The following is an 18,913-nucleotide window of genomic DNA, read 5'->3' as shown; positions in this document are numbered from 1 at the left end:
GCTTTACTCCAAAAGCTTGGGGTGCGGGGTGCGACAAGATGACCAATAACCTCTTGAGGGCCTCCCTGCCCCCACGGGCTGGAGCCTGTGAATTCCTGGAACCGAGCAGTGGCTGAAATTCTGGAGAGTGTTGGTGCTAGCACAGTTCTGAATGATGACCTCATGGATATTGCCTTAGTGGGAAAGGGCCATTTAACCAGGGGCCATGCCTTACAAACCCTTTGCTGGAGGGAGGTCTAATGTCCTTTTGTCTTTCTGCCACTCAGGGACCTTGAGACTTTGTACTGTAGTAACTCACTCTGCTTCCCCAGTCAGAGGATGATGGAAGCCATCTTAGCAAAGGAGAGAGGAGTTTGAGCACCCAGGACTGTCCAGCCACACACCAAAGCCCTTTCTCTGCCCAGACCTTGTTCTGACACTGAAGACTCCCAGTTTTCAGGGCCGGGAGGTCACAGTAGACTATGGCAGGGCTGGAGAGATGGCTCAGTGGTTAAGAGTTCATAGTCCTCCTGCAGAGAACCTGAGTTCTCTTCCTGGTACCACATCGGGTAGCTCACAACTGCCTATAAATCCAGCTCTAGGGGGTTCCATGCCTTGGGCATCGGCACTCACATGCACACACCCACACATAGACACATAATTTAAAATAAATCTTTTGGGTCAGGTTTGCCAGTGCACGCCTTTAATCTCAGCACCTGGGAGGCAGAGGCAGGGGGATCTCCATGAGTTCGAGGCCAGCCTGGTTTACATAATGAGTTCCAGGACAGCCAGAGCTATGTAGTAAGACCCTGTCTCAGTAAACAGAACAAAGCATCAGCAACGACAAGAGCAGCAGACTGTGGTGAGCCTGCTGACATTATGATTGAGAGGTCTCATGGAAAGCCTAGCTCCTTCTGGAGAGGAGGGCATGCTTCAGGGAAGTGGAGGGCTCGTATCCTGGCAGCAGTTACAGGAAGTGATGGTCACATCGAATAAGATCTTGGTCAAGCCACTTTCCAGTTGTGCTGGGTAGATTCTTGTCAGCTTCACACAGACTGAAGTTATCTGAGAGTATGAAACCTCAGCTGAGGAAATACCTCCCAGAGATGAACCTGTAGGCAGGCCTGTGGGCTGTTTTTCTGATTGATAAAGGATGTGGGTGGGCCCCGGCCCCACCCCCACCCACTGTAGGTGGTGTTACCCGTGGATAGATGGTCTTGAAGTATATAAGAAAATGAAATGACAAGCTGGAAAGATGGCTCTGCGGGTAAGAGTACTGACTATTCTTCCAAAGGACCAGAGTTCAATTCCCAGCACCCACATGACAGCTCACAACTGTCTATAACTCCAAGCTCTGACACCTCACAGACATACATGTAGGCAAAACACCAATGCACATAAAATAAAAAAATAAATTATTCTTTAAAAAGAAAGAAAATTAACCGAACAAGCCAATAAACCTGAGGTGGGGTCGTAATGCTGTTAACTGGTGAGCAGGAAGGCGACAGTGTAGTGGCCAGGAGACCCTGCTATTCTGGTACCTGTGCCTTTGGCTTTCCTCATCTCCAGTGCTCAAGGACACCAGGGCTCTTCCACAGAGACTCTGGGCCCTGATCAAGTCCTCCTTTGTTCCCAGAGAGCCTAGTACCTAGAAGGATGAAGCGCACTTATTCTCTCCACGTTTTGCAGCATCTCTCCAGCATCCCTAGGTCCTGCCAGTCTCGTGGACACTTGCTGGATGTATCTTTCCTGCCTTGGTCTTCCGGGAGACTGTTCCTGGGAGTCCCAGGCACTTTTTAACAGGTTCCTCCAGAGGCCAGTGAGACAGGAGAGCTCCCTGGATGTGTCTGGCTTTCTCACACTGCGCCCCTTTCTGAGCCTCGTTCCTCCGTAGTGGAATGGAGGTAACAGCAGCACCTTTCTCTAAAGGTAAATACCCACGAAGCGCTTGGCACCTGGTGCAGTGTGTTCAGTATTAATTGTTCTCAGCATCCCCGTGGGCAGCTAGAAAGTTTGACCTTTAGAATCGACTGATTCTTCTCTTACATGAAGAGGAAGTTCCTAACACTCCCACCTCCCCTCCCCCAGCAATCAGCAGCTTCCCCCACTCACTCTGAAGCCTGGGGATCAGTCTCCATCACTCTCTCTGACCGCCCACACTCCTGATCCACCAGCAAGCACCCGCGGTGCTTCCTCCGTGTAGACTCCAATCACTTGCTCTCCTGTCACCTCCTCTGCCCCTGATGAGCCACTGTCACCCACTCCTGAATGACTCCCCACCGTATGTATCTGCTGGCCCCCCTGCCTCTCTCCGCCCCTCTATCTGGCTGCCAATTGGGACCTTCCAGAAACAGACCCTGGCACATTGGGCCACAGACCACCTCTTCAGCTCCTTCCCCAGGTATTCCACACTTCGTCCCTTTCCACAGTTGAGGCCCTCAGTTCTGCTAAGGGCTCCAGGTTCACCTCTCACTGTTCTCCAGGGGATCCGCTCAAATCCACCTGTGCATGGCCTCTGCCTGAAGGCCTCTCCTCGGCTCATCAAACGGGCCCTTCTCAGCCTTCAAGCTTTCCAGAATTGCTCTCTTTTGTGTGTTCCCCCTGACCTCCTGTCGGCTGAGCACTCCCCCTCATCCCCACCCACCATCTCAAACACCAAGTTGTGACCTCCCCAGCCTTGTGTTTAACCAGTGTGCCCCCAGGCTGAACCCTGAATCTGCTCCCAAGGCCTTGGCCAGAGCTGGAAGTGCTTCAGCCATGCTGAGTTTCTGCTGTCTGGCAGACAGAGGGGCCAGGCTAGTAAGTACAGCAGCTGACCCTGGTCCTAGGTGGAGTTGCCCAGGCTAGCCCTCTCCTGCTGTCCTCTGGAGGCAAGATTCCTCCCTGTTGAGAGAGGGAGCTCCACAAGGTTTGAGGAGCTGGTTGAATCAAACAGCCCTGCCCTAAGGCCCAGCAGGTGCAGCTGCCTCAGCTTCATGGGGAGGCTGGGGTGAGCTAGCTCAAGGGCCAGGCAGTTAATTTAACTATTGGATGGTTAAATAATGTCTACTTGTTGAAGCTGCAATGGGAAGTTCAGCACAGACCACAATATGGCTCAAATATGGGGCGTGGAGAGGACCCTCCCTGCTGGTTCGGGGCACCCCCAACTCAGGCAACTGGACAGAAGTTTATGTCGGACCTGTGGTCCTACTTGGTTGTAGAAAGATCTGGGCTTAGTCCAGCCTCCTCAGGAATTCCCTCCCTGAGGCTCCTCCCTGAGCTGGCAGGGGCTGTGGAGAAGGTGAGGCATGATACAGGGTGTGACCCAGGATAGAGTAAGCTGGCTGAGTTCCCACTCTGGGAGCCAGAGCTGATAATATAGCCTCAGGCCAGGGCTGAGCTTGCCTGGCACGGCTCCTGCCATCCAGAGGAATCTAGGGTCAGATTCTTGTTCCAACAAGTCAGATGTGGTCTGAGCAGTCTGGGGCCCTAAGCTAACCGGGGCCCAACCTCTACCCTGTACTCCTGGCAAGCCGGGATAACACATAGGTCATCATTACTCATTCCTCGAGAGACAGGGATGGGGTCCATAGGGCTGGGATCCAGAGAGAGCTCAGAAGTGATCAGGAGCTAACCAGGGAGTAGAGGCCAGTGGAGAGGAAGCAGGGGGAAGCTCAAAGGTGAGGGAACAAGCTGACCAGGCCCCGTGTGGCATCTTAAATGTGGGCTTGTTTGATGCCATACAGGGACCCACTGGAGAAAATGGGCTTTGGGAGGGGACCTGGGGTGGTGTCTGGTTGAGTGTTCTGAAAGAGACCAGGGTGGCTGAAGAAGCAGAGGGCATCTTAAGCATGCCAAACCCGGGCTCCAGAAACGATGGGGTAGTCTTTCCTTCCTGGGACCAGTGTGAGGGAAAGGGTTGGAGGCTGACTGCACAGCGGTCTGTCCTGCGGAGCTTCAAAGGGGCAGTACCCCTGAGCGAGGGTGAGGTGTGAGAAGTGAAATCTGGGGCCCGGAAAGACAACCCAGCAGTTAAGAACACTCGCTGCCCTCAAATAAAACCCAGGTTTGGTTCCTAGCACCCACATGGTAGCTCACAGGCGTCCATAACTCCAATCCCAGGGCTCCTACATGATGCTCCCTTCTGGCTTCCCGAGGCACCGGGCACACACGTGGTACACCGACATACATGCAAACGAAACACACGCATCAAATAAATAAATCTAAAATTTTCCTTAAAATGAAATCTGAAGGTTCATTTTCAAAGGTACCTTGGACCAGCTCAGATCAAGCTATAAATGAACAGAAAACACTAGACCCTGCTAATGCCTGCTTATCCAGCTGCCCACCCCCACCTAAATTCTAGGACGCCCTCCCCTGCCCGGCCCCAAACTAGAACTAGACTTAATGTTTGCTTGCAAGGTCATGCATCTGATGAGCTTTAAAATCAACCCACGCACAGATTCTATTGAGAAAAAGACAACCGGGAGCTATGGAGGGGGAGACTGGACCTTGAGGACTCTGGATTGTGCCCCTGCCCATTCAATAGGAGAAAAGCGAGGAAGGGTCATAGGTCAGGGTTTATAACCCGTTCTCTGCATTCAGTCTGCAGCTTGCCTGCTGTTCTAAAGTCATAAAATAAGCTGTCTCCTCCTCTCTCTACTCTGAGACTAATGCTCTTATTATGAAGTGAGGATCACAGACTCTAGGGGCTGATTCTTCTTGAAGTGGAACCCTCTCTTCTGCTCCTTCTTCCTGGTTTCTCTTCTAGCATACTCTTCGCTTTTCTCTCCTTCTGGGACCATCTAAAACTACTAATCCCTGCCCTCCCTCTGGAGAAGGGGACTGAGATCCCATGAATCCACCGTGCAGGAGCTTCCCCAGGCCAACATTAGTCCCAACCCCCCAACCTGGGAACGTCAAGGATTCCACTACTCAGAACAGGGTCCTTCCCAGGGGGCTCATGGACAATGCCAGGGTGTCCAGGGACACACAGGGAAGGGGTTGAACGTCGCAGAAGAAAACTGAGTGCTCTTCAAACATTTCCTCTCCTCAGCAGGTGGAACCAGACCTGGAGCAAAATGAAGGGGTTGGGAGAAGCTGAGTTTGCCATATCAACCCTAACTTGGGGCTATGGAGCTATGAGCAGGTCATGTGCTTGAACATGCTGACCAATTGGGCCCAGATAATTTTTAATTTTTCTTCCTTCCTTCCTTCCTTCCTTCCTTCCTTCCTTCCTTCCTTCCTTCCTTCCTTCCTTCCTTTCTTCATTCATTCAGAAAGGGTCTCACTATGTAGACCAGCCTGCCACCACACTGGTAACAACTTTCTTCTTTTTCTTCTTCTTCTTCCTCCTCCTTCTCCTTCTTCCTCCTCCTCTTTCTCTTCTTCTTCCTCCTCTTCTTTCTTCCACCTTCCCCCTCCTCATTATTATGTGCAATTCTGGGGTTGCATTTAGGACCCTGCTCATACTAGACAAATGTTCTACCACTAAGCCATATCCTTGGGCCCCTAGCTGAAGCTTAACAAATAACATTCTTTTCTATGGCACACAAGTTCACTGTATAAAACTTAAATTTTATTGACTTATTTATTTTTTGTTTATTTATTTATTTTTATGTGCATTGGAGTTTTTGTCATGGGTCCTCTGAAACTGGAGTCACAGACATGTGGGTGTTAGGAATCGAACTCGGGTCCTCTGGAAGAGCAATCAGTGCTCTTAACCCTTGAGCCATCTCCCCAGCCCCTAGAAAACTAAAAAAAAAAAGAGCTTCACTTCTTCAAACAATCATGTCCTGTCTTTTAGTAAGGTGTTGGGGGCACAGCCTGTAACCCCAGAACTTGTAGGTAGAGTTGAGAGATCAGTAGTTCAAGGCTATCCTTGACCACATAATGAGTTTGAGACCAGCCTGGGATACACGAGACCCTGTCTCAAAGAAACAAATTCCAACACAGAGAGAAGCAGCAAAGGGGAGAATTATCAAGCTCCTCTCAGATGACTGCTCTGCCCCCAGACAGCAACTGAGGATATTGTATTTGTCCCTTCTATTTTCTCCATGCCCACAGTTTGAAAAATACATAAATGGGGTTATGTCATCAAGACTACAATATTTTAAATCCAGGTGTCATAGATTATGCCTTTTATCCCAGGACTCAGCGGCTTGGGAGATTGTCATGAGTTCTAGGCTAGCCTGAGGAACATGAGGCCCTGACTCAATCATCACCACAAAGGCCAGCAAGTTGGCTCAGTGGGTAGATGCACTTGCCACAAGCCCAACAACCTGGGCTCGGTAGTACAAGAAAACTGACACTATAAGGTGTCTTCTGTTTTGTTTTTTTTTTTGAATCAGAGTCTCTCTGTGTACCCCTGACTGGTCTGGGACTTCTTATGTGGACCAGGCTGGGCTCAAACTCACAGCGATCTGTCTGTCTCTGCTTCCAGAGTGCTGGGATTAAAGGTGTGCACCACCACGTTCTGTCAGCAAGCTCTCCTCTGAACTCCACACATGCATACACACAGACACACACCCACAAGTGGGCACGCGCGCGTGCACGCACACACACACACACTCACAGAAAGTAAATAAATGCAATAAATAATAATAAATAAAATAACAACTACTTATCCTCCACAAGCGAGAAGCAAGGTCAAGCAGGATTAACCCAGTCTCCAAAGCTGCTTTTAAACACACTGTTCATCCTCCTGCTGGCCCCCACTTCGGGGACCCCATATCAGAGCCTTGTGTGAGCCCCTTTATGGGTCTTCATGGAAGAACTTTGTTGAGATGGGGTTAAACTGGGGTGAGCTGGGATGGGGTTAAGCTGGGGTGAGTTAGAGTAGGGAAGAATGGTCTTCCTTACCTGGTCCACCAGTTACTGGATTAGTCATTGGTCACCCTGACTTTGGTCACCTGATTTAAGGAAGTATTGGCCAGGTGTGTCCACTGTCCAGTTAGCTGCCCTCCCTGTTCCTTTGCTCACTGTCCCCGTTGGTACACACAAGGAGCAGGACTTTGCTGCTCTCCCTCAAGGAGGACATGTAGCATTTTTCTGTTGAGCACTCAGGCAGACAGACTGCATTCCATCTCCTGGGGGAAAGTAAAATCTACAGAGGTGCAGACAGACCTGAGGGAGGGCTATCCTGGGCGGCGGGGAGTGGCGGCTAGTCCTTCAGGTGTGAAAGGCTCCCGGCAGGAGTCCTCTGCCGTGTTTGAGCCCGGATTAGGGACGCCTGACTCCAGCAGGCCTCACCCATCCGTCACCAGCCACCGTCTCCAGTAAGTTACCGCTCTGAGTCTCTTTCTCCTCTGTCCCAGGGAAAGACAGTTATCTCCACTTCCCTAGCGAAGAACAAAGGACTGTTCTGAGGCTACGCTCAGGCGCTATCAGTGAGGGCATTGTCTTTGTAATTATCCCCCAACCCCCACCCGGAATCCCCCATCCCGCTCCTCCACTGCACCCCCCCATCCCGAGGGCTCCTTTGCGCAGCAGGTTTCTAAACTGCTCTCACTGGAGGAAAATCTCTGCTCTTGTTGCAGACTTCCGGCCCTCTGCCCTCCAGTCAGGCCCCTGGGGGGTGGGGAGGGATCAAGGGCCTGACTTCTTTCAAGTTTCTTCACAGACAAGCTAGAGGAAGGAGGCCTGGGCTGGAGGTCCCCACCCTTCTGCTCTAGGTGGCCTTGGGAAGCTGTCTGACCCTCTCTGGGCCAGAAGGGAGCGAGTCGATGAGCAGCTGAGTTTATTGGCACTTGGCCTTCTTGAGGGACTGATGGGACTGGATATCTCCCTACTTTCCCACAAGCAAATTTAATCTTTTCCCCCTCCAGTGCTGGGGACCCTCCTGCATGCTATACGAGCATGCTTCCACTGAGTTGTATCCCCGGTCATTTGCTGCTTTTAATTCTGAGACAGGATGTCACTAAGCTGCCCCGGCTGGTGTTATCATCGTAGTCCAGGCAGAGACTGACTTCTGAGTCTTGGGCCTCAGTTTCCTTGAGTAGTAGATTGACAGATGAGACTCCCGTCTGCTCTTGATTCCATGCTCGCTCTCCTCTCTTCCCTGGTCAGTGGGTAGGTGGAGGAATGACCACACTTCCGGGTAGCTGGCCTCTGAAGAGATAGCACTCATGCCTCTGCCTATTTTCTGACTCACAGAAGGTTGAGCTGTCCAAGACACTTGACCTCATTCCTACAACACAGATCCGTGGTCGTGCTCACAGAAGTGCACGCATTCACACACAGCTCACTGTATTCTGGCCTAGAGTTGACCTCATTCCTACAACACAGATCCATGGTCGTGCTCACAGATGTGCACGCATTCACACACAGCTCACCTGTGTTCTGGTCCTCCGGGCCTGCCATCGGCATAAGGTCCTCTCTGCCCCCCTTCTACATTTCTCTACTCCTCTGCTCACCATCCTCTATGGGTTCCTGCTTCTATTGGGAGGAAAGCTAAGAGCCCCTTAGGCTTGCTGATCTTGGCTTCTCTTTGGGCCCCAGGAGAGGTCCTGGGAGCCTTGGTACTCACCCGAGGCTCACCTTAGCCAAACCCTTACCACAGCTAGCACACCCCTGTTCTGCGCCCCACTAGCACCGTCCCACTAACAGTTCCAGCTACGAGAGTGTGTGCAGCCTCAGTCCCCCACGCAGCCCCCTGCCCACAGAGTTACCGGATCCTACCGTCACCTGGTTACCAGCTGCACCTCCACACAAACTGGGCTGGCCCCACCACACCCCTTTAGTCCTCTGTGCTTGCCCTGCCCCTTGCTTTGGCCTCTTCCAACTCACACAGCAGCCTGGCTTATTCACCTCGGTGTCCTCAGCCCCAGGCCGGGACCTTGGTATCTACAAGAAGCTCAGTGAGTCCCAGTGGAAGACGGGGGGATGCAGGGGGATCTCTGGAGCAGAGATCAGGCCGTGCAGAGCCCCGGTGGGAGTGAAGCAGCAGAAAGCAGACTTGACATACAGGCAAGGGGGCCTGACTAACTGACAGAGGCCAATCAGGACAGCTGTATAAACTGTAAAGTTCTGAACCAAGCGAGGAAAGGTCAACCTCATCTAACAGCCTCTGGGTAGAGCCTGGAGCCTCCTCCACCCTACCCTCGGTTTCCAGTCTGGTGGCTCTAAGTAGGGGACTCACAGAGGCTATGCAGGGTATGGTGGGACTGGGCTGGAATTCGCCCGAAGACTGTGATGGGTCTGTTTTCTTAGTCATTGCTCAGAGGGAGATCTGGGCTCTGAGGATCAGACACCATAGACTAGGGCCACCAGGACTCCTAGTGAGGATGGGAATTGTCCCTGATCTCAGGACATAGGACAGCCTTGATCCATGGGCCCACTACCACAGGTGAAGGGCCAGGCCTCTACAGCACCTCCATCCTGTAGCCCATCCCTAGGCTTTTACCTCTGTAGGGGACGGGGTCTAGACACAGCACTGTGTGCAGCCACTGCTTTAGAGACTAATATGTAGCCGGGTGGTGGTGGTGCAAGCATTTAATACCAGCACTCAGGAGGCAGAGGCACGTGGATCTCTGTGAATTTGAGGCCAGCCTGGTCGACAGAGTTCCGGGACAGGCTCCAAAGATACAGAGAGAAACCCTGTCTCGAAGAAAAAATACAAACAACAACAACAACAAAAAAAAAATCAAACAACAAACAAAAATGACCAGACAACCCCCACACACAAAAAACAAAGCCCAATGTATATCGTGTACATACACGTGGAACCGGTTGTGTGAGGGTGGTGTACTGTGTGTGCACATGTGGATCCATGTGTGGGGGGTGGTGTACTGTGTGTGCACATGTGGAACTGCGTGTGTATTGGTGTACTGTGTGTGCACATGTGGAATGAAGGGACAAAACCAACTCCATCTTGTGCTAGGCCCCATGGTAGACACCAACAAAGCAGGAAGTCCCATAGTCTGTAGCCAATCAGAGAGTCACCAGGAGAGATTCTGGATCTCCTACAAGCATTATGGGGGCCCACGAAGTTGGCAATAACACGCTGCCCCGACACCAAAAAGGCTGCGGAACAATACAACTGGGAAACAACCTGGCCAATAACACAGCAAAAGAGGTGGCTTTGGTTCCAAGGGCTATGGTGACTTTAACTGACCCAGGAGCCAGGGCCTGCCACAAATCCTCAAGTCCACACCTGAAGATCTAGCCTGGACACACACTCTCCCTATGGTCCAGCGAATGGAGGAATGGTGGAAAACTGCCGACGGGCGAGTCGTCCTGCTCCATACGAGATACTTAAGAAAATACACCGTTCCTCACACCTGGGGACATGTAGAATGCAGGACCTGTCGCAAAGGCCTCAGGTCAAAATTCAAGATGGTAAGCAGACTGTTGAACAGATAGTGGCACAATGCCAGGCATGCCAGCTGAGAAATGCGGTGAGCACCCCCTCCAACCCAGGGGCCCACCAGCGGGGAACTCCACCACGTATGTCCTGCGAAGTAGACTTTACTGAAATCAAATCTGGAAAATTGGGATACAAATATCTCTTCGTGTTTATAAATATTTTTTCGGGATGGGTTGAAGCGTTCCCCACTAAGTATGAAGCAGCCATGGTGGTGGCAAAGAAGCTGATTGAAGAAATCCTGCCTAGGAGGGCTGGAGAGATGGCTCAGAGGTTAAGAGCATTGCTTGCTCATCCAAAGGTCCTGAGTTCAATTCCCAGCAACCACATGGTGGCTCACAACCATCTGTAATGAGGTCTGGTGCCCTCTTCTGTCCTGAAGTCATACACACAGACAGAATATTGTATACATTTTTTATATATATATATATATATATATATATATATTTTTTTTTTTTTTTTTTTTTTTAAAGTCCTGCTTAGGCATGGGTTCCCAGACAATGGCCCTGCCTTCATCTCTCAGGTAAGGACTCGCCGCTGCACTGGGGACTGATTGGAACCTTCATTGTGCATAGAGACCCCAGAGCTCAGGGCAGGTAGAAAGGATGAGTAGGACCCTAAAAGAAACCTTAACTAAATTGGCCTTGGAGATCGGTGCTGACTGGGTAAATCTTTTTCCCTTTGCCCTTCTTAGAGTCAGAAATACCCCCTATCAAATGGGTCTGACTCCTTTTGAAATTATGTATGGGCATCCTTCCCCCGTGATTCCCAGCTTACAAACTGACTTGATTGCTGACTTAGATGATCAGGACTTGTTCAATGCCATCCAGCGGCTCCAAGCGTTCATAAAACCATATGGCCTACGCTTAGGGCGATTTATAAAGCTGTCTCTGCTCTAACCCCTCACCGATTCAGGCCCGGAGACTGGGTTTTTATCTGGAAGCATCACCCAAAATCACTGGAGCCGAGATGGAAGGGGCCCTACATGGTTGTCCTGACAACACCAACCGCCGTCAAGGTGGATGACATCCTCTCTTGGGTTCATTATTCACATACCTGCCCCACGGATCCCTTCGCCCTACAAGAGGATTATCTCAGTGAGCCCTGGGAGACATCCAAACACCCCACCAACCCCTAAAGGTCTGGCTCAGGCTTGGCTCCTGATCCTGTTGATGTTGATACTGGTTCCCCCTGCTCCTGCTAAAGAAGTCAACCCTCACGTACCCTTTAAACTGACTTGGGTCCTTGAGGATGGAGAGTCATAGGAAACTCTGTACCAGACTACCGTGTGGCCCCATTGAACACCTGGTGGCCTGATCTATATTTCTGCTTTCGTTACCTGAACCACGTCTACAGAGCAACAGGCCAGGTGGAGGCCAGGAGGTATGGTTCTTACGTGTGCCCAGCTAACATCAGGAATAGGAAACAGTATGGAGGCCTGGAATCCTCTTTCTGTAAAAGCTGGGACTGTGTCACCTCTAATGATGGGGAATGGAGATGGGCTGTAAGCAGACCAGACTTAGTCACTTCTAAATATGTAATCTGGTATGGCACCCCCTTCCTCAACCTGACAAGGACAGGTGACCTAGACCAGATAAAAATTACTTTACTGATCAGGGAAAACAGGACACACGATGGTCATCAGGCCTACACTGGAGTATAATATACTATAGATGTGGGGGACATGCCCTGTCCACCTTTGTAATTTGACTTAAGATAGAGCCGATAAAACCAGCAATAATAGGCTCCAATAAGGCACTGGACCCAAATCCTACTCCCGCACCCACAGAGACCAGTGCCCCAGCACTAGCTCTAACCACACTTTCACCTAAAACACGGGCCCCAGATGCTTTAGCTATCACCAAGCCTTCAGTGCCAGAACAGCATCCCCTCCTGGCTTCTGACCAAGACTTATGTGGTTCTAAACTCCTCACGGCCGACCCTAATCAACTCTTGTTGGCTCTGTTATGGCGCAGCTCCCCCTTATTATGAGGGAATTGCTGTCCAGGGCCTTATTCAAGAAGAAGCTAAGTTTGATGAATGTCGCTGGCGTTCACCACTCTCTAACCCTGGAAGAAGTAACAGGACAGGGGCTTTGCATAGGTAAAGTTCCCGCTGCCAAGGCTTTTCTTTGCAATTCACCTTATCCTCCACAGCTGCTGCAGAGCACCCAATTCCCCAAAATGATACCTGGTGGGCATGCTCCTCGGGGTTAACTCCTTGTGCACATACTTCAGGTCTAAAGGAGTCTAATGGATACTGTGTCCTTATCAGACTGGTACCCGGCTCCTTTATCACGACTACCAAGGTTTCCTGGATAGAATGGAGCAGGATGCTGGTCTAACCAGAATAAACAGGGAGCCCGTAGCACCCTTACACTCAGTATCCTCTTGAGGGCAAGCCTCGCAGGGCTGGGGACAGGAACTACCTCTCTTCTGTCCCAAAGTGAATATTACTCTGCTTTGAGAGAAGCTATAGATGTTGACACAGAACGCCTAGAGACCTCAGCCTCCCACTTGCAGGACTCCCTCTCCTCCCTGGCTGAAACAGAAGGGGACTGGACCTAATCCTTTTACAACAGGGAGGATTGCGTGCAGCTCTGGGAGAAGAATGCTGTTTCTGTATAGACCATTCAGGATGTGTAAGGGATACCATGGCCAAGGTGCGGGACTTACAAAGAGAAAGAGAGAAAGGAAAGCCAACCGAGGATGGTTTGAATCCTGGTTTAATAGTTCTCCCTGGTTGATTACTCTCATCTCCACTCTGACAGGACCCCTGGTAATTTTGCTGATACTGCTGACTTTCGGACCATGTACACTCAATAGGCTAGTCCAATTTATGAAGGAAATATTGGGGACCATCCAACTTACAGTGCAGTGCTCTCAGAACTATAGACCCCTCAGGACAAAAGATACCTATGAACTAACTATAAGAGACCCAGGATTGGGTCGATCTACAAGAAAAGGGGGGAATGAAGGGACAAAACCAACTCCATTTTGTGCTAGGCCCCAAGGTGGATATCAGCAGAGAGGAAAATCCCCTAGACTGGAGTCAATCAGAGAGTCACCTGTACCCCTTATTCCCATAACTGTAGATTTGTGGGGTGTTTTTGTTTTTATAAACCCTGCTTGAGAACAGTGGGGCACCTTCTCTGGCCCCCACTGCATAGGTGTGTGAAACGAGGTCCCTACCACAGTTTGTACTGCACAATTAAACCTTGCTTTTGCATTTCGGTGAATCTGTGTCTCTGGTGGTCTAGGGGTCTCCGCAACTTGGGTGCAATAGAACCACGTGTGTGTGTGGTGTACTGTGTGTGCACACGTGGAACCGCGCGTGTGGTGGTGGTGTACTGTGTGTGCACACGTGGAACCACGTGTGTGTGGTGTACTGTGTGTGCACATGTGGAACCGCGCGTGTGGTGGTGGTGTACTGTGTGTGCACACGTGGAACCACGTGTGTGGTGTACTGTGTGCACACGTGGAACCGCATGTGTGGTGGTGGTGTACTGTGTGTGCACACGTGGAACCACGAGTGTGTGTGGTGTACTGTGTGTGCACACGTGGAACCGCGCGTGTGGTGGTGGTGTACTGTGTGTGCACATGTGGAAGCACGTGTGTGGTGGTGGTGTACTGTGTGTGCATATGTGGAACCGTGTGTGTATGTGGTGTACTGTGTGTGCACATGTGAAACCACATGTGTGTGGGTGGTGTACATCGTGCGCACACGTGGAATGGCGTGTGTGTGTGTGTGTGTGTGTGTAGTGTACTGTGTGCACATGTGGAAGCCAGGACAGGATGTCCAGTGTCTTTTTCCTTTGCTCTTCACCTTATTCCCTTAGGCAGGGCCTGACACTGAACACGAATCTCGCTTTTTGGGCTGGATCAGCTGACTAGGGAGCTCTCAGGATTCACCTGTCCCCGCCCTCCACCGCTGGGGTTTTCTGCACATGTGCCGGGCCTGGCTGAAGATTCAGACTCAGATCCCCGTGCTCGTACACTGGACAAGTGCTCTGACCCACTGACTCATCCTCCACGGCTGGGTGTGCAGTCCTTTTTGGACAATGTCTACACAAGCAGAGTCTGCCAGAGCTTGGCAAGATGGCTTCTGCCTGGGTCTCGGCTCCTGGGAGGATGAGACAGGAGGGCTGTTAAAAGTCTGAGTGAGGCCAGTGTGGCCTACAGAGAGAGACGGATCTGGGGGTGGGGGAGCGCCCACCATGTGTTAGCGATTGGTACTGGAAGGCAGCCCCTGTAGACGTTCCAAGCTTGGCCCCGTACATTTGATAACAATGATGTGCAGGCTCGAAGCAGTAAGTTGCCGTTTCATTAATACAAAGCAAAATAATGCCCACAATCATCTGTCTGCCAGGCCAACCAGCAACCAACCCTCCCACCATATTCTGCAAAGTTGTGGCATGGCCACTCTTGTGACTGACGAGTAAACTGAGGCCCACAGAAGGAAGCCCACAGCCAGTGACAGAAAGAGTTGCTTCTTGTACTGTTAGAGTCTGTGGATACCATGTCAGCGTGTTTTCCAAAGCCAGCTGGCCAGTGACCACTCGATGCTGGGCATAGACCAGGCCATGGTTCCTGCCCTCAGGATGGGAACAGACACACCCAGAATGGGCTTGGGTTGTGCCTCTGTCAAGGGCGTGTCTTCAAGCACGTCCTGGAGGACATGGCCCTTACCCAGGATCTTGAAGGCCTGGGAGGGTGGGGAGGCTGGTGATAGGGGTGGGCATTCCGGGTGGGGGTTACAGACTGAGCAAAGGCTTGGCAGGGATAGTTAAAAATAAAGAGCACTCTGAAAGCTCAACAATGAAACCATTGTGCTGGCCATTGTTTCTGAGAACCTCCAAGCTAGAGGTTGCTCCAGGTGTGGGCTGCAGAGCCAACACCGGTCTCCCTGTCTTCCTGGTCACGTTCAAACCCACCTCGCCTCTCTGTACCCTCATCCCAGCCTTCTGGGGCTGTGTTATCCTTCTCCAGTTTGCAGGATTTTTGCATTCTGAGCTCAGAAAGATAGCATGCTCTAGGCCATTTATAGATTTGCAAAGTGGTGGCGTTGAGGCCTCAACCCAAGCCTGCGGGTCCGAAGTTTGTGCTTTGGAGCTTTATCGTCTCAGCCCTAGAAACGCCCAGAACTTTCTGGGGGAACTTCTGGCAATGGTTTTAGTGATATGCTGGCAAATATTTAACAACCAACTCTCTGGAAGAAAAAGAAACTAAGGCATGGTTTGTCAAATTTCTCTACTTCCGAGTAGAACATACTTCCTTGGAGGCCGATGCCAGGTGACCAATCTGACATCACTAATTGTGATACTGGGAAGGACAACAGTCGCTAGGTTCTTGCAAGCCGCTGAGAACCAGCTTCAGCACCTCACCGGAGAGTATCCACCCTTCCCCCAGCCCACTGTGGCCAGTAAAGGCCCTTAGACAAGACTTGGGCAGGGAAAAGGGCGGAGAAACCTGCTCCTCCAGCTAGTGCTTGCCGAGGGGAGTCCTGGGAAACAGCCGTTAATCTTTAAGCAAGCCTTGCAAACGGGAGTGGCTAGTTTGCCTGTTGTTCCTGAGGAACCCTGAGTAGTCCCATGCCCTCTTCAGGCCTAGGTGGGCTACCCTGGCGGCGCAGCAGCGCAGCCTCCGGTTCTTTGGTCTCGTCCACTCCCGCTTCTTGACGGGAGGGGGCTGGAACAGGAAGCTGATGGACGGAAGGAGCCCTGAGGCACCTGGCCTAGATGTGAACTCAGATCAGCCTGACTCAAAGTTTTGCTTCTTCCTGGGCCTCCTGGGAGACAGATTGTACCCTGAGGCTGGAGCAACTTACCTTCATTCTAGAAGGTTGGGAACCTGCCCTTCATAGGGATTTCTGTTAGGAGAAGCCCAGGCCTGGTGCCACATCACCTGGTTGGGTCTCAGTTGCCCATCTGGGAGACAGAAGCACTTTCAAGCAAAGAGGATAGCTAGTCAGACCCATCCTAGGGGGAAAAGGAAAGGTGGACCCTCTCAATGCGCCTTTAGAACCTGGGCAGGGACTGTGGAGTGTGTGTGTGTGTGGGGGGGTGGTGGTGGTGGTGTTCGAGACCAACCTGAAGCCATTACCCCCCCCAGCACCCCCGTCCCATTTTCCTTCTCTACTTCCTGTCCAGTTGGTCCTGCTGTCCTTAGTGGCTGGCTACCTGCACACTGTCCCCCAGATGTACATGGTCTCCCGATGCACTAGAAATGAATTTAGGCTTGGCCTGATGCTTGCAGTTCTGTCCTACTGAGGCAGAGGCTGGAGGTGGTCACAAGTTCAAGGCCAAGCTGGGTCACGTAACGAGCCCCTGTTTCGCCTCTTGATACATTGGAATAATGCTGCCTCTTCTCCTTACTCCGTCCGTCTGGTCCCGGTCTCCAGTTAAAGACACTCAGGTCAAGGCTGGTGTAGCCAGTGCCTCAGTTTTCGTGTCTGGAAGGTAGTGCTAGCCATCGGTGCGTAGCTCAGGTAGCTAGGGTGGAACCCTAACGTGCTCCCCAGGCGGCCGAGCTGGGCGCGTGGCGTGGAGGGCGCTCCCGCCGACGGAGCTGCGGGGAGGGGGCTGGGTGCGGGAGGCGCGGGCCCGGCTCGCGCAGCAGGTCCCACGGGTCGCCGGCGGGGCCCGGGTCCGCGCTTCCTCCTTTCTCCGGCTCGCCGCGGCCGCGGCCCCTCCTCCCGCGCGCTCCCTCCCCCTCGCCGCTGCCGCCGCCGCCGCCTCCTCCCTTTCTCTAGGTCTGTCTTTCCCGGCCCGGAATCTACCCGGCCGCCCCGCCGGAGCGGCCAGGCCGCCGCCCGCCAGCGCCGCGCGCCCCGCTGGGGTCCGCCCGGGCGCGTCCGGAGCCCGCGGCCGCCGCGCAGGTGAGCGCCCCCGCCCCGCCGGCCCCGCGCCCCGCTGTGGGCTCCCGCCCTGCCCACTCCCCGCCGCGGCCCGCGACCTGCCCGCCGCGGCCTTTTGTTGGGATGCGCGGGGAAGCCGGGAGGGGCGCGGGGGGCACCGGCGCGTGGGGACCCTCGGTCGTGGAGTCCCCGGCCCGGCTAGGCCACATCTGAAAACCCGGCCGATGGGCGCCGCCCGCGATCGCGGCTGGCGGGGCCCAACGCCCCCGGCCCGGAGTGGGTGGTGGGGGTGGGGTGGGCGCTGGGGACTGGACGCCTTGCCGGTCACACGACCCAAGGAGGTCTCGGGGCCTCTGTTAGGGCCTGGTGCTCTGGCCTGGAAGAGACTGGGCCACTCTGCCCTCGGGGGCCCCCAGCCCCCAGCCTCGCCCCTGCTTAGGCCCAGCGACCGGCAGGCTCAGAAGTTGGCCAAAGTTTTGGGGTTTCATTACTACCGCTAGGTCCACTTGCCCCCCCCCCCCCCGGGCAGGTACTGGAGGTGAGTTTGTGTACCCTGCTAGGACCACCACTTGTCATGCTGTGTGTCTTGGGGACAACTACCTTCGCTCTCTGAGCCAAGGCCCTCCTTGGTGATGGGTGGTCCTAGCCAGGCTGAAGGGTGGAGTGCACAGAGGGGACTCACCCCTGGGTAACCCTTAAACCTCTAGGGTATTCAGAGGATGGAAAGTGGACAGAGGCGTGTGAGGCTTATGGGGTCCTGAACAAGGTCTTCCCAGCCCCACAAACTGCCCAATAAAGGCAATGGTGATGGGTTCACCTGGGTGGAGGTCGGGTTCAGTTTCCAAGGTGGGCATGGGGGCAGGACGCGCGTGGGGGTTGGGAGGCTCTTTCCTGACTTGTGACTCCAGGTATCTAAGTTTCTTGTTTTTCTGCATGATCTGAGCCGGGCTGCCCCTTGGACCCGTCCCATCAGCGACAGGGTCCTTAGGTGACTATTCCCTGCACTTCCGGAGCTAAGGCGTGGGGGTGGGGGTGCGTGTCAATAAATGATCTGGAGCCTACACGAGATGGCTGGGGTGCTTGTGACAGCCACCAGCTGAAGAGGGTAACCCTGCCTCAAAGGGTGCCCTAGAGCCCCTTCAGAAAGGAACAGCGGAACATCCTCCAGCCGCTCAAAGCTGGGTGAACATAGTCCGCTTTGGGTTCTCTTTGGCCTCAGCCCTGTCAGGGAGGAATGGTCAGGTGGGATGTGAGGGAGCTCAGTGGTAGAGCACAAGTTACATGCCCAAGGCCCTGGTGCTCGTCGCGGCACCACAGGACGGCGGGATAGATCAGATGGAGCCGTGATGACCAACCAGAGCTGCTGAAGTCCACTGAACTCCTGGGGCTAGCCCAGTCGGCAGCTGGAACCGGAGCCTAGACGGCAGAGGAGCTGGCTGGCTGCCCTTTAACCTGCAGTTGACAGTGAAGGCTGGGGGGGAGGTCAGGCACAAAGCACTGTTGGAAAAAGCTTCTCCCATATCACCCCCACCTGGCGGAGTCATAAGGCCCTACTGGAGACGGGGTGTGTCCCGGTGAGGCGGCCTTTCCACAAGGGGAAGTGACTTATAGCATGTCACCTCTCTCAGCTGGTTCCACACTGAGAGTGAGTGCCAGGAGCACCACTATCTCATGCTCCTCCTTGTCCTTTCAGCCTTAGGGCTGGCTACCCTATCTCTCCCACCCCATCCTCTTCTG

At 53.1% G+C, this 18,913-nt stretch overlaps 1 protein-coding gene across 6 annotated transcripts in view; it reads left to right on the top strand.

Moving 5' to 3' along the window:
- The first annotated feature begins 16,890 nt into the window (after positions 1-16,890).
- The window catches only part of Src (SRC proto-oncogene, non-receptor tyrosine kinase), a 46,210-nt gene continuing 44,187 nt past the window's right edge, over positions 16,891-18,913 (top strand). For 4 of the 6 annotated variants that reach the window (XM_057780586.1, XM_057780585.1, XM_057780582.1 and 1 more), the window contains exon 1: positions 16,891-17,197. The gene's annotated coding sequence lies outside the window, so the exon portion shown is untranslated. The remainder of the gene's footprint in view (positions 17,198-18,913) is intronic. The other 2 variants (XM_057780589.1, XM_057780588.1) reach the window with 1 other exon arrangement.

Source organism: Chionomys nivalis, chromosome 9 (genome assembly GCF_950005125.1).
Source record: "Chionomys nivalis chromosome 9, mChiNiv1.1, whole genome shotgun sequence".
Taxonomy (NCBI): Eukaryota; Metazoa; Chordata; class Mammalia; order Rodentia; family Cricetidae; genus Chionomys; species Chionomys nivalis.
The sequence above is the reverse complement of the archived record's forward strand: the minus strand, read 5'-3'. Positions and strand labels throughout refer to the sequence as shown.